We start from the raw sequence: 13,329 nt of genomic DNA on the forward strand, positions 1-13,329 counted from the left end.
AAGTATATGAAATATAATATCTAACTACAACCGATCGATTGGCTATAGGGCATATTATTAACAATCTCCCACTTGCATTAAAGCCAATTACCTATGCAATTTATCCCATAAGCAGCCATGTGCTAATTATATTTCTACTAGGAAAATGCCGTACTGAGAGGATCTACAAGATTCTCATTAGCGGAAAACCCGTTTTATCTCCATATCTTTTCTTTCAATGATCTCTCAGATCAATTGGAATCGCCTAAGTACATGCTTGGATCTTTAATAAGACCTGGGTTCTTTTGCTTGTGCAGTGACTCCATTATTATCACAGTACAAGGTAACTAGATTAATAATGCTTGGAACCACACCAAGTTCAAAAATGAACTTCTTGATAAAAAAATGCCTCCTTTGTTGCCTCAAATGTAGATATGCACTCGGTTTCAATTGTAGAATCTGCTGTGATTTTTTGTTTGAAAATTTTTCAACTCACTACTCTACCATTTAGAGTAAAAATATAATTAGATTGAGATTTTCTATTATCAAAATCTAATTTGAAGCTAGCACTCAAATATCTATGAAATTTGAGTCCATTAGGCCCTCCATAAACTAGAAAATTATTCTTAATTCTTTTCAAGTACTTAAGGATATTTGTAACGGCAGTCCAGACCTTTACCTGGGTCTGCTGCTTGGCATCTACTAGCTATACTCAGGGCATATGATACGTCTAGTCTAGTGTATAACATCATATACATTATAGATCCTATCACATAAGCATATGAAACTCTTTCCATTCTTTCCCCTTCAACTTGTGTCTTAGGACACATGTTTTTGGAGAGACTAACTCCAAGTGGTATAGGCAAAAATCCTCTCTTGGATTCCTCCATACTAAACCGTTTTAGCACTTTGTCAATGTATGTGAATTGAGATAAGTCAAGCAACCTCTTAGATCTATCTCTATAGATCTTAATTCCCAAAATATATCCCAAATCCTTCGTGGAGAAATTATTAGACAACTAAATCTTTATGGATTGTAGTAATAGAATACCATTTCCTATTATTAATAAATCATCTACATATAAAATAAGAAATACAACTCCACTCTCACTAACATTCTTATACATACAAAGTTCATCTATATCAAATTGTTTGATTGTTCATCAAAATGGATGTTTCAACTCCGCAAAACTTGCTTAAAATCTATAATGGACCTTTGCTCCTTCATAGAGAAATTCTTGGACAACCAAATATTTATAGACTGTAGTGATGGAATTTCATTTCTTATTATTAATATGTCATTTACATATAAAATAAGAAATACAACTCCACTCCCACTAATATTCTTATACATACAAGGTTCATCCATATCAAATTGTTTGATTGTTTCATCAAAACGGATGTTTCAACTTCGCAAAACTTTCTTAAATCTATAAATGGACATTTACAATTTGTATATCTTATTAGGAAAATTTTTAGATGTTGTTTTGACATTCATTTGCCAAATTTCATAATCATAGTATGTTGTTATTGCAAATAAAATTCTTATGAATTTAAGCATAGTTAACTATTTATTAAAACGATTGATTGTGAGCTTTTTATAAAATCAAGAGAGAAACTATTATTATTTTTATCTCCATCTAATAAGCATACAATTAACTATTTTAATTTTCGTATTATTATTAAAGGAGAAGAGGATATTTAAGAGGATATACTAATTTAATGGTGGGATCTTTAACAATAAACTTTATTCCTATAACAATTTTTTAAGTGTAAATTAATTCTTTTTTTTTTTAATTTTATTGGACTAATTTGATAATGATATATCTTTTTAATATTGCTAATATATTATTTTTATAGCTTATTTTTTAAGAGTTACATGAATAGTGTAAATTAATTTTTTTTTAAAATTTTATAGAACTAATTTGATAATGATATATCTTTTTTAATATTGCTAATATATTATTTTTATAGCTTATATTTTAAGAGTTATATGTATATTGTTATTTTCATCCTTTATCGAGCTTTCAATTAAGCTCAACAAGGGATCTGAATATATTATTGAGCTGATTTTAAATTGGAGCTCAAGTTCAAAAAGATATTAAAAAGTTTAAATTAAACAGAATTAAAATTAATTTCATTATCATAATTTTTTACGAGTCAAATTCAAATCAAACTCAATTTAAATATATATTTTACGAATTGAAGCTCGAATTACTATATTTTTTTTAATGTGAAGTTTAACTCGACTCTATTGATTACACCTTTATTTGTCTATCAAAATTTAAAAGATAAATTGTGTTTTAATCCTCTAAATTTAGAATAATTAATAAAATAATTTTTATATTTTTAAAATTAAATACTTAAATTTTTTATAAGGGAAAATTACTTCTTAGTCCCTCAGATTTAACGTAATTAACACTTCTGTCCCTCTATTTTGGCGACCCAACACTTAAGTCCCTCACTTTCTCTTCCATCCAAATTCGCAGTCCTTCCATCCAAAATAGCCGTTTGGGACACGTGAATTGACAAAATTAACCCTCACTAAACCCAAACCCAAATACCCCTTCTTCTTCTTCTCCTTCTTCTTCTCCTTCTTCTTCCTACCATTTTCTACAACTTCTTCTTTTCTTCTTCTTTCTCCTTCTTCTTCTTCTTCTTCTTCTTCTTTCTTCTTCTTCTTCTTCTTCCTACCCTCTTTTCTGCAACTTCTTATTCTTCTTCTTCTTCTTCTTCTTTCTCCTTCTTCTTCTTCTTCTTCTTCTTCTTCTTCTTCTTCTCCTTCTTCTTCCTACCCTTTTCTGCAACTTTTTCTTCTTTCTCCTTCTTCTTCTTCTTCTTCTTCTTCTTCTTCTTCTTCTTCTGCAACCGAAGAAAGCATGAAAGAGAAAAAAAAAAAAGGAATTTCACATTAAGAGAAGGGTATTTCTGGAAAAAATTATCACATCTCACTTTTGACTCTTTGACCAAACGGTTTAAATGGACGGAAGGACTTCGAATTTGGACGGAAGAGAAAGTGAGGGACTTAAGTGTTGGGTCGCCAAAATAGAGGGACAGAAGTGTTAATTACGTTAAACCTGAGGGACTAAGAAGTAATTTTTCCTTTTTATAATCATTTTATTCAAACGACCATTTATTAGTTATTATTAAAAATGAGTAAATATTTTTTATTAGTTGATGATCTGAGATCCAATAGAATAGGGTTTTACAAGGGTTTGTGTATTGATGAATAAAACTTGGCCTATCTCCCTAAAGGGGTATCCCTTTTATCCTTTTCTTCCTGCTTGCTGGTGACGTATAACGGCTCTCCCATGATTGGACCACGCGTCTCTGCCATACAGATATGGGCGTACGAGGATATCGGCGCCTGCTCCATGCGTAACGGCCTCTGATTCTCCCCCGTGCGTACACTCGAGCGGATCTGCTAGGCTGTATGACGAGTCTCGTTCTGGATTCTGGGCTGGGCCGAGAGCTGGGCTGGACGCTGAACCCAAAAGGAGAAGGAATCCGTGGGGAGGTTATACGGGCTGGGCCGATCTCGATGAGGAAGAATCTGGTGGAGTCCGGCCTCAGGGATCTGGTGGTCCGGACCTGTTTTACTTGAGAGGGCGTGCGGGCCTTCCTTTCATGGGCCGTGGCCGTAGTCTAGGCCCAGGATTGGGGGTAGGAAAATCCAGCGGTCATCAATTGCCCCTTCACCTTCTTGGCAGTTATTGCTCCGACTGCCGAGGGGGTGAATATCGAGAACCATTATGGCCGCGCCTGTTCGTGTGTAGCTGCCTTCATAACTCCCTTTCATCTTTTTGTCACTCCTCATTTCTTGAATCCTATCTGCCTTTTTCCCTTTCTGGTCTTTCCTTACCTCTCGTATACTCTGCTCTTTTTACTTTCCTGTCATTATCGCCTGGACATGCCTTTTTTTTCCTTTTCCATGAACATCTTTTAAAGATCCTGACATCGTGGGCTCAAAGTCTAGAGTTACTTTACTTTGTGCTAAGACTTCAGATTTTGAGTATATATCAGCGTCAACTCCTCTTCACTCTTAGGCCCTTTGTCGGAGAAAGGGGGTCTTTCTTTCCAGCCCTCTGTCTATTTCCTTCTTCCAGCGAGATTCTCCTGTTTTTTCTGCAAAGGACCTATTTGGCGCCTTCTTCAAACGGATTGAGGTGAGCCTGGGGCTTCATTGCTTTGTTGCCCCAGAGGTTTGCTCTAATCTTGCTTTCATTATCTTGACAAAAGATTATCCTGACTTATCTCTGTTTGGAACTTTTTGCAGTACCTGAGATAAAGATGGGTCAGTCCAAACCTCTTGAAAATCTGATATTACCTCGAGGGAGTCTGAAGGTTGCTTCAGCGGTCCTCCTAGTAGGGCGGTTGATGGGTAGGTCCATTTGGTAGGTCGTTGAAACTGTTTTACCCAGATCGTCTGGCTGGCCTCCTCCTCTGGTTGTTGTTCGAGCTCCAAAGAGGCTATGGGCTGTTGAGAGGTCTGCTTTGACTTTACCTTCCTTCGAGAAGGAAATTTCCCCTGTAACGACCCGAAAATCGGACCGCTACCGGCGCTAGGATCCGGGTCGACTTAAGGCCGCCGGGACCCGTAGCAAGCCTAACATGCATCCTGCTTAATCCCATACATGATCAACAGCATACATAGAAATTAAAACTTTTCTTTCCATACACATCAACCATACTCAACCTGTGCATGCACTGTAAATAACATAAATCATAAACATTGATCCCTCTGTGGGATCTCATCAGTGCCCCCAAAAGGGTGACATAACATATGTTGAGTTGATTGCATAAATGACATAAAAGATCCAAGATCATGTATTAGAAGGGATAACAACACTCTATGGTCAAGCACACCTCTAATATCCATAAACATCATTACATAACTATACTGTACTTTTACATTACATCGTTCTACGATTTGTCATGTCCACATTCTATCTATTACATACACAAGCTTTACTCTAACCGACCTCCTCTTCTATCCTGTACCTGCAAGCCTGGGGGTAAAAGGGAGAGGGGTGAGCTAAAAGCCCAGTGAGTAGAACTATAAAACATATTAACACTATGCTCCAATGAGATGCATCATAACACAAACAATTCACATAAGGGTTGGGTGAACTTGTCACCAATTAGTCCAAGCTAACTCTGTGCCAGGCCGTAGCATGGGGTCCTGGTCTTCCTGTCATAACATACATCACTTACCATTGTCCCAGGGCCTCCTCTGGGCTCCTGGTCTTCGAGTCCCATAACCGTGCCAGGCCGTAGAATGGGGTCCTGGTCTTTCCTTACTCTGTGCCAGGCCGTAGAATGGGGTCCTGGTCTTCCTGTCATGGACTAATTGGGTCATCCAATATTCACCCACATCAACAACAATCGATGCAATGCGGCATATTCGTGAAAACTAATGCAATCACCCTATTGCATAATCATGATGCATGAAACATGATAAAACATTTAATTTCTCAATTTAAAAGATTAAGTTTGGTTCCACTCACCTCTGGCTGACTCTGACAACACCGAAGCAGCTGAACTCACTGCTGGGGTCCTCGGTTCCTCGGGTCCGAACCTACACAGGTGGACTCAAATGAGGGACCAAACATACCTGAACATAACTATAAACTACTCCCCAAAAACCCCCTAAAACATCATGAAACAACCATAGAAAAACATGCAAAAGAGGCCTGGACAGGGCACTTTCGGCGGCAGGTTCGGCGGCCGAAAGTCCCTCCAGAGCCGAAAGTCAGGCAGGTTCGGTGGCACCTTCGGCGGCCGAAACTCCCAGATAGAGACGAAACTCATGCATGTTCAGCGGCACCTTCGGTGGCCGAAACTGCCAGACAGAGACGAAAGTCTCCTTTCGGGGGCAAGCTTCGGCAGCCGAAAGGCTGCCTCCCCAGCCATGTTCGGCGGCCGAAAGTCCTTCGGCTGCCGAACCTGGTTTCTGCCAAAGGGCAGAAACTTGGCTCCTTTTGCACATTTCGCCTCCAATCCTTCCAAACATGCATCAAACCTATTCTACAACACACATACACAAGCATACATGTTCCTAAGGGGCCTCAAATCATCATAAACCCCATCTACAACACATCAAGCATCCACATTGCTCAAGAACATACATTTATACCCATAAACATAACCATAACCTAAACATGCATTCTACCCCCATAGATCTACTTAAAACTTACTTTAAACATGCAATGAGCTCAAGATCGGCTCTTACCTCTTGAAGATCGAGAGAGAGACGATCTAAAACTCGGGGGTGGGAGAGAGTGGGTTCTTGAACCTCCAAGCTCCAAAACTTTGCTCAAAAGCTCAAATCTTCAAAATAAAGTTAAAACAAATGAAAATCTTGAAAGATCTAGAGGAAAGACGTCAAAGATGGGTGAGGGATGGCGGAGACTCACCTTGGCCGAAAATGGGGAAAAAGCTCGCCCGTTTTCGGCTAAGGGACCCTTTTATAGTGGCTGGCCAGACCACGTTCGGGGGCCGAATGTGCCTCCGCATGCATGCCATGTTCGGTGGCCGAACTTGAGGTTCGGCGGCCGAACCTGGACTTCCCTCACTTATGCTTTCGGGGGCCTAAAGCACACCCGCAACGCATGCATGTTCGGCGGCCGAACTTGAGGTTTGGCGGCCGAACTTGAGGTTCGGCGGCCGAACCTGAGTTTTCCTCCAATGCTATGTTCATGCAAAAACTCATTTTCTTTCATGCTTAAAACATAAAACACATTAAAACATTTTATAAAAACATGGTTTTACCCTACTAGAGGCTTCCGACATCCAAGATTCCACCGGACGGTAGGAATTCCGATACCGGAGTCTAGCCGGGTATTACATTCTCCCCCCCTTAAGAACATTCGTCCCCGAATGTTCCTCAACTAGCACATGCATAGAGTCATCACAACATACATATAAAACACATAGGGACCAACCTTAAAAGAGATGAGGATATTGCCGGAGCATAGACTCCCGTGTCTCCCAAGTGCACTCTTCCAGATTGTGGTGGTTCCAAAGGACCTTCACCATCGGGATTTCCTTGTTCCTTAGCTTTCTGATCTGGGTGTCTAGGATCCGTACCGGCTGCTCAACATAGGTGAGATCCTCTTGGATCTCTACATCAGGCTCACTAAGAACCTTGCCCGGATCTGACACGAACTTTCTCAACATAGAAACATGGAAAACCGGATGGATTCTCTCCATTGAGGCAGGTAAATCCAGCTTGTACGATACATTCCCAATCTTTTGCAAGACTTCAAAGGGTCCGATGTACCGCGGAGCCAGCTTACCTTTCTTCCCAAACCGAACCACTCCTTTCATTGGAGACACCTTGAGCAATACCAGATCCCCCTCCTGAAACTCTACTAGTCTTCTACGGATGTCTGCATAACTCTTCTGTCTGCTTGCAGCAGTCTTGATTCTTTCTCTGATTAAGGGTACCACCCTGCTGGTGATCTCTACTAGCTCAGGCCCTGCCAAGGCCTTTTCTCCAACTTCTGCTCAGCAAACAGGTGACCTGCACTTCCTTCCATATAAAGCTTCATATGGAGCCATCCCAATGCTAGCATGATGGCTGTTATTGTAGGCAAATTCCACCAAAGGTAGATGCTGCCTCCAAGAACCGCCAAAGTCCAGCACACACATTCTCAGCATATCTTCTATGGTCTGGATGGTCCTCTCTGACTGTCCGTCTGTCTGTGGATGAAAGGCAGTGCTGAAATCCAATCTAGTACCCATGGCATCCTGCAGACTCCGCCAAAACCTGGAGGTGAACTGGGGTCCTCTATCTGACACAATAGAAACAGGAACCCCATGCAGTCTGACTATCTCATCAACGTACACCTGCGCCAACTTGTCCACAGAATAGCCACTCCTGACAGGGATGAAGTGAGCAGATTTGGTGAGTCTGTCCACAATCACCCATATGGAGTCCAATCTGTTGGACACTGCCGGTAACCCCACTACGAAGTCCATAGCTATATTCTCCCATTTCCACTCTGGAATAGGTAGCGGGTTAAGCATTCCAGCCGGCTTCTGATGTTCCAGCTTCACCCTCTGACATACTTCGCAGGCTGACACAAACTGTGCCACTTCTCTCTTCATAGCTGGCCACCAATAAACTTTCTTCAGATCCTTATACATCTTGGTGGCTCCGGGGTGAATGTTGTATCTTGCATTATGAGCCTCTCTCATAATGTCTCCTTTTAGCCCTATGTCATCTGGTACACACAATCGACTCCCATAGCGGAGGATCCCCTTACTGTCAAATCTGAACTCACTGTCCTTGCCTGACTGAACAGTCCTGGCAATCTTCACTAATTCTGGGTCCTCATGCTGTTTCTGAGCCACCTGCTCCAGAAACACGGGTGTCACTTTCATCTGAGCAACCAAGGCACCGGTACCAGACAACTCCAACTGTAGACCTTCATCAATGAGCTTGTAAAACTCCCTCACCACTGGTCTCCTCTCTGCCGTGATGTGGGATAGACTACCTAGTGACTTCCGGCTTAGGGCGTCTGCCACGACATTCGCCTTACCCGGATGATACTGAATCTTGCAATCATAGTCACTCAGCAGCTCTACCCATCTCCTCTGTCTCAAGTTCAAATCTCTTTGACTCAGGATGTACTGCAGGCTTTTATGATCTGTGAAGATCTCACATTTTACCCTATAGAGGTAGTGCCTCCACATCTTGAGTGCAAAGATTACTGCTGCCATCTCAAGGTCATGTGTGGGGTAATTCAACTCATGTTTCTTTAGCTGCCTAGAAGCATAAGCAATCACCCTTTCATTCTGCATAAGCACACAACCCAGTCCCACACGGGATGCATCACAAAAGACTGTAAAGTCTGCATCACTAGCTGGCAGAGCTAACACTGGTGCTGAAGTCAACCTCTTATTAAGCTCTTCAAAACTCTCTTCGCACTGGTCAGTCCACATGAACTTCTGATTCTTCCTGGTCAGTCTGGTCAGGGGAGCTGCTATTTTCGAGAAGTCCTGAATGAACCTCCTGTAGTAACCTGCCAAACCCAAGAAACTTCTAATCTCTGTCACTGAAGTGGGTCTAGGCCAGTTAGCCACAGCTTCTACCTTCTTGGGGTCTACCTCTATACCATTTTCTGACACCACATGCCCCAAGAAGGAAATGCTCCTCAGCCAGAACTCACACTTGGAGAACTTGGCATACAAGCCATGCTCCCTCAAGGTCTGTAGAACCATCCTCAGATGATGGGCATGCTCCTCTGCATTCCTGGAATACACTAGGATATCATCTATGAAGACGATAACAAAGTGATCCAGGTACTGGCTAAACACTTTGTTCATGAGGTCCATGAATGCTGCAGGGGCGTTGGTTAACCCGAACGGCATCACAAGGAACTCAAAATGCCCATATCTGGTCCTGAAAGCTGTCTTTGGCACGTCCTCTTCCCTGATCCTCAACTGATGATACCCGGACCTCAGATCTATTTTGGAGAAACAACCCGCTCCTGCTAGCTGGTCGAATAGATCGTCGATCCTTGGCAATGGGTACTTGTTCTTGGTAGTGACTTTGTTCAACTGCCTGTAGTCGATACAAAGCCTAAGGGATCCATCCTTCTTTCTCACAAACAAAACTGGAGCACCCCAGGGTGAGGTACTCGGTCGGATGAAGCCCTTGTCTACCAGCTCCTGTAACTGCTCCTTCAACTCTTTCAATTCTGCTGGCGCCATCCTGTAGGGAGGGATAAAGATCGGTCGGGTTCCAGGCATCAGTTCTATCTCGAACTCTATCTCCCTAGCAGGTGGTAAACCTGGCAGCTCATCTGGGAACACATCTGCGAACTCTCTCACCACTGGCACCGAGGCGGGCTCTCTGACCTGACTGCTAAGCTCTCTCACATGAGCCAAATACCCCTGACATCCCCTCCTGAGCAACCTACGAGCCTGAAGAGCTGATATCAGACCTTTAGGTGTACCCCTCCTGTCTCCTCTAAAGACGACCTCAGACCCATCCTGACCTCTGAACCTGACTACCTTGTCCCTGCAGTCCAAGGTAGCACCATGGGTAGATAACCAGTCCATCCCTAGAATGACGTCAAAATCTGTCAAATCTAGAACCACTAGGTCGGTGGACAAGCATCTTCCCTCAACAAACACAGGACTACACTGGCAGACTGACTCTGCCACTGATGGATCACACTTGGGTCCACTGACCCAGAGAGGACACTCTAACCCAGAAGTCATCAGACCCAACCTACCCACGGCTCTCAGAGCGATAAAAGAATGAGATGCACCAGGGTCCATCAAGGCATACACATCTGAACAACCAATAATTAAGTTACCTGTCACCACGGTGTTAGATGCATCTGCCTCCTGCTGTGTCATTGTGAAGATCCGTGCTGGAGCTGATGGACCTTCACCTCGGAAACCCGCTGAAGAAGAGGCTGCCCCTCTCCCTCTGCCTCTACCACTGGCCTGAGTCATGGCTGGAGCCGCTGGCTGCGCTACACTGCCTGAAACTGTCTGCTGGGACTGAGCCATCGGGACTGCTCTTGGACATTCTCGAGCCATATGCCCCTCCTGACCACATCTGAAGCAGGCGTTCGTCCCAAACCGACATACTCCCTTGTGTGGCCTACCACACTTCGCACAAACTACATTATCCGCACTAGAGCTTGAGCCACTCCCAAATCCCAGACTAGACTTAACCTTGTTCCAGAACTTATTCTTCTTACCCTTGGGTTTACCCCATCTCTTACTGCCTGAAGCTGCTGCACTCAAGGTAGAGGGATCTAACCTTCCCCCACCCGGAGTTTTTGAACCAGAAGATTGTGCCACTGTCTGCTTAACTGTCCCCTGAATGATGGCACTGGCCTCCATTTTCCTGGCCATATCTACTATGGCATGGAAGCTCTCCCTGTCCACGGACTGAATCAAGGAGGAATACCTGGAATGAAGTTTCATGACATACCTCCTTGACCTCTTCGAATCTGTATCCAGACTCTGCCCAGCAAAAGGCAACAGCTCCAAGAATCTGTCGGTGTACTCCTCTACACTCATTTCATCCGTCTGCCTCAACTGCTCGAACTTTATCATCTTCAGCTCCCTTGAACTATCTGGAAAAGCCCATCCTGCAAACTCATTTGCAAACTCCTCCCAAGACATGCTGTCCACTCTCGGGTTCACATAATTCTTGAACCACTCTCGTGCCTTCTTGCACTTAAGCGTGAACCCGGCCATCTGAATGGCTCTGCTGTCATCAGCCCCAATCTCCTCTGTGATCACTTTAACCCTTTCAAGATACACAAATGGGTCATCCCCTTTTTCATACTGAGGAGCACCCAGTTTCATGTAATCGGTCATCCTGACCTTGCTCCCACTGGCTGAGCTAGGTCTAGAAGGTTGAGTAACTGGGGCTGCTGATTCTGTAGGTGGTGGAGGTGGTGCAACATTTTCTGAGGTAGGGTTTGCTGGATTTGGATAGTAAGGTGGGGGTGGATACATTGGGTATTGCGAATATGGTGGGTAGTATGGTGGGTATGGCATCTGTGTGGGATAAGGGGTGAAGCTAGGGTAATCCGATGTACCTCCCATCGAATACCCGGGATTTTGCGAGAAGTGTGGGTAGTGGGGTGGCTGAACAAATCCCGAGGCCTGAGTGCCTCCTTGGGACTCTCCCATTCCCTCTTCTGACATGCTAATTCCCAGACTGCCATCCCTCCTCTGCTCTACATCCATATCATCCCCCATGTCCTCTGACGCTCCTCCCTGAACTATTCCTCTGACTGATCTGCTCCTACCCAGATCCAGAGACCTTCTAGGGTCTCTTGCTGCTCTATCGCGGTTAGACCTACTAGACATTGCCCTAGGCAATGCTGGAGGACGGGCGCTCATGCCCTCATCCTCAGGTGGTACTCCAGTCAATCTTGCTGATCGACGAGTTCCCCTCATCCTGTTTTCTGAAAAAAAAAACAGTACACATCACAAGCAAACATTAGTATCATATGGTTCATGTGGGCACACATGAACCCGCATCACATACATCACATATCATTAATGCACATGTATATTATCATGGCATTTCACATCATCATACAAGACAGGACTCCACATCCTATCTTAGTGGACATGATCTTCCTATTGTGCTTGACCTTCTATAACATCTATGAGCCCGACACTCTAGGTCCGACCATATGAACCTAGGGCTCTGATACCATTCTGTAACGACCCGAAAATCGGACCGCTACCGGCGCTAGGATCCGGGTCGACTTAAGGCCGCCGGGACCCATAGCAAGCCTAACATGCATCCTGCTTAATCCCATACATGATCAACAGCATATATAGAAATTAAAACTTTTCTTTCCATACACATCAACCATACTCAACCTGTGCATGCACTGTAAATAACATAAATCATAAACATTGATCCCTCTGTGGGATCTCATCAGTGCCCCCAAAAGGGTGACATAACATATGTTGAGTTGATTGCATAAATGACATAAAAGATCCAAGATCATGTATTAGAAGGGATAACAACACTCTATGGTCAAGCACACCTCTAATATCCATAAACATCATTACATAACTATATTGTACTTTTACATTACATCGTTCTACGATTTGTCATGTCCACATTCTATCTATTACATACACAAGCTTTACTCTAACCGACCTCCTCTTCTATCCTGTACCTGCAAGCCTGGGAGTAAAAGGGAGAGGGGTGAGCTAAAAGCCCAGTGAGTAGAACTATAAAACATATTAACACTATGCTCCAATGAGATGCATCATAACACAGACAATTCACATAAGGGTTGGGTGAACTTGTCACCAATTAGTCCAAGCTAACTCTGTGCCAGGCCGTAGCATGGGGTCCTGGTCTTCCTGTCATAACATACATCACTTACCATTGTCCCAGGGCCTCCTCTGGGCTCCTGGTCTTCGAGTCCCATAACCGTGCCAGGCCATAGAATGGGGTCCTGGTCTTTCCTTACTCTGTGCCAGGCCGTAGAATGGGGTCCTGGTCTTCCTGTCATGGACTAATTGGGTCATCCAATATTCACCCACATCAACAACAATCGATGCAATGCGGCATATTCGTGAAAACTAATGCAATCACCCTATTGCATAATCATGATGCATGAAACATGATAAAACATTTAATTTCTCAATTTAAAAGATTAAGTTTGGTTCCACTCACCTCTGGCTGACTCTGACAACACCGAAGCAGTTGAACTCACTGCTGGGGTCCTCGGTTCCTCAGGTCCGAACCTACACAGGTGGACTCAAATGAGGGACCAAACATACCTGAACATAACTATAAACTACTCCCCAAAAACCCCTTAGAACATCATGAAACAACCA

The sequence above is a fragment of the Manihot esculenta genome, chromosome 3 (genome assembly GCF_001659605.2).
Source record: "Manihot esculenta cultivar AM560-2 chromosome 3, M.esculenta_v8, whole genome shotgun sequence".
Classification (NCBI taxonomy): domain Eukaryota; kingdom Viridiplantae; phylum Streptophyta; class Magnoliopsida; order Malpighiales; family Euphorbiaceae; genus Manihot; species Manihot esculenta.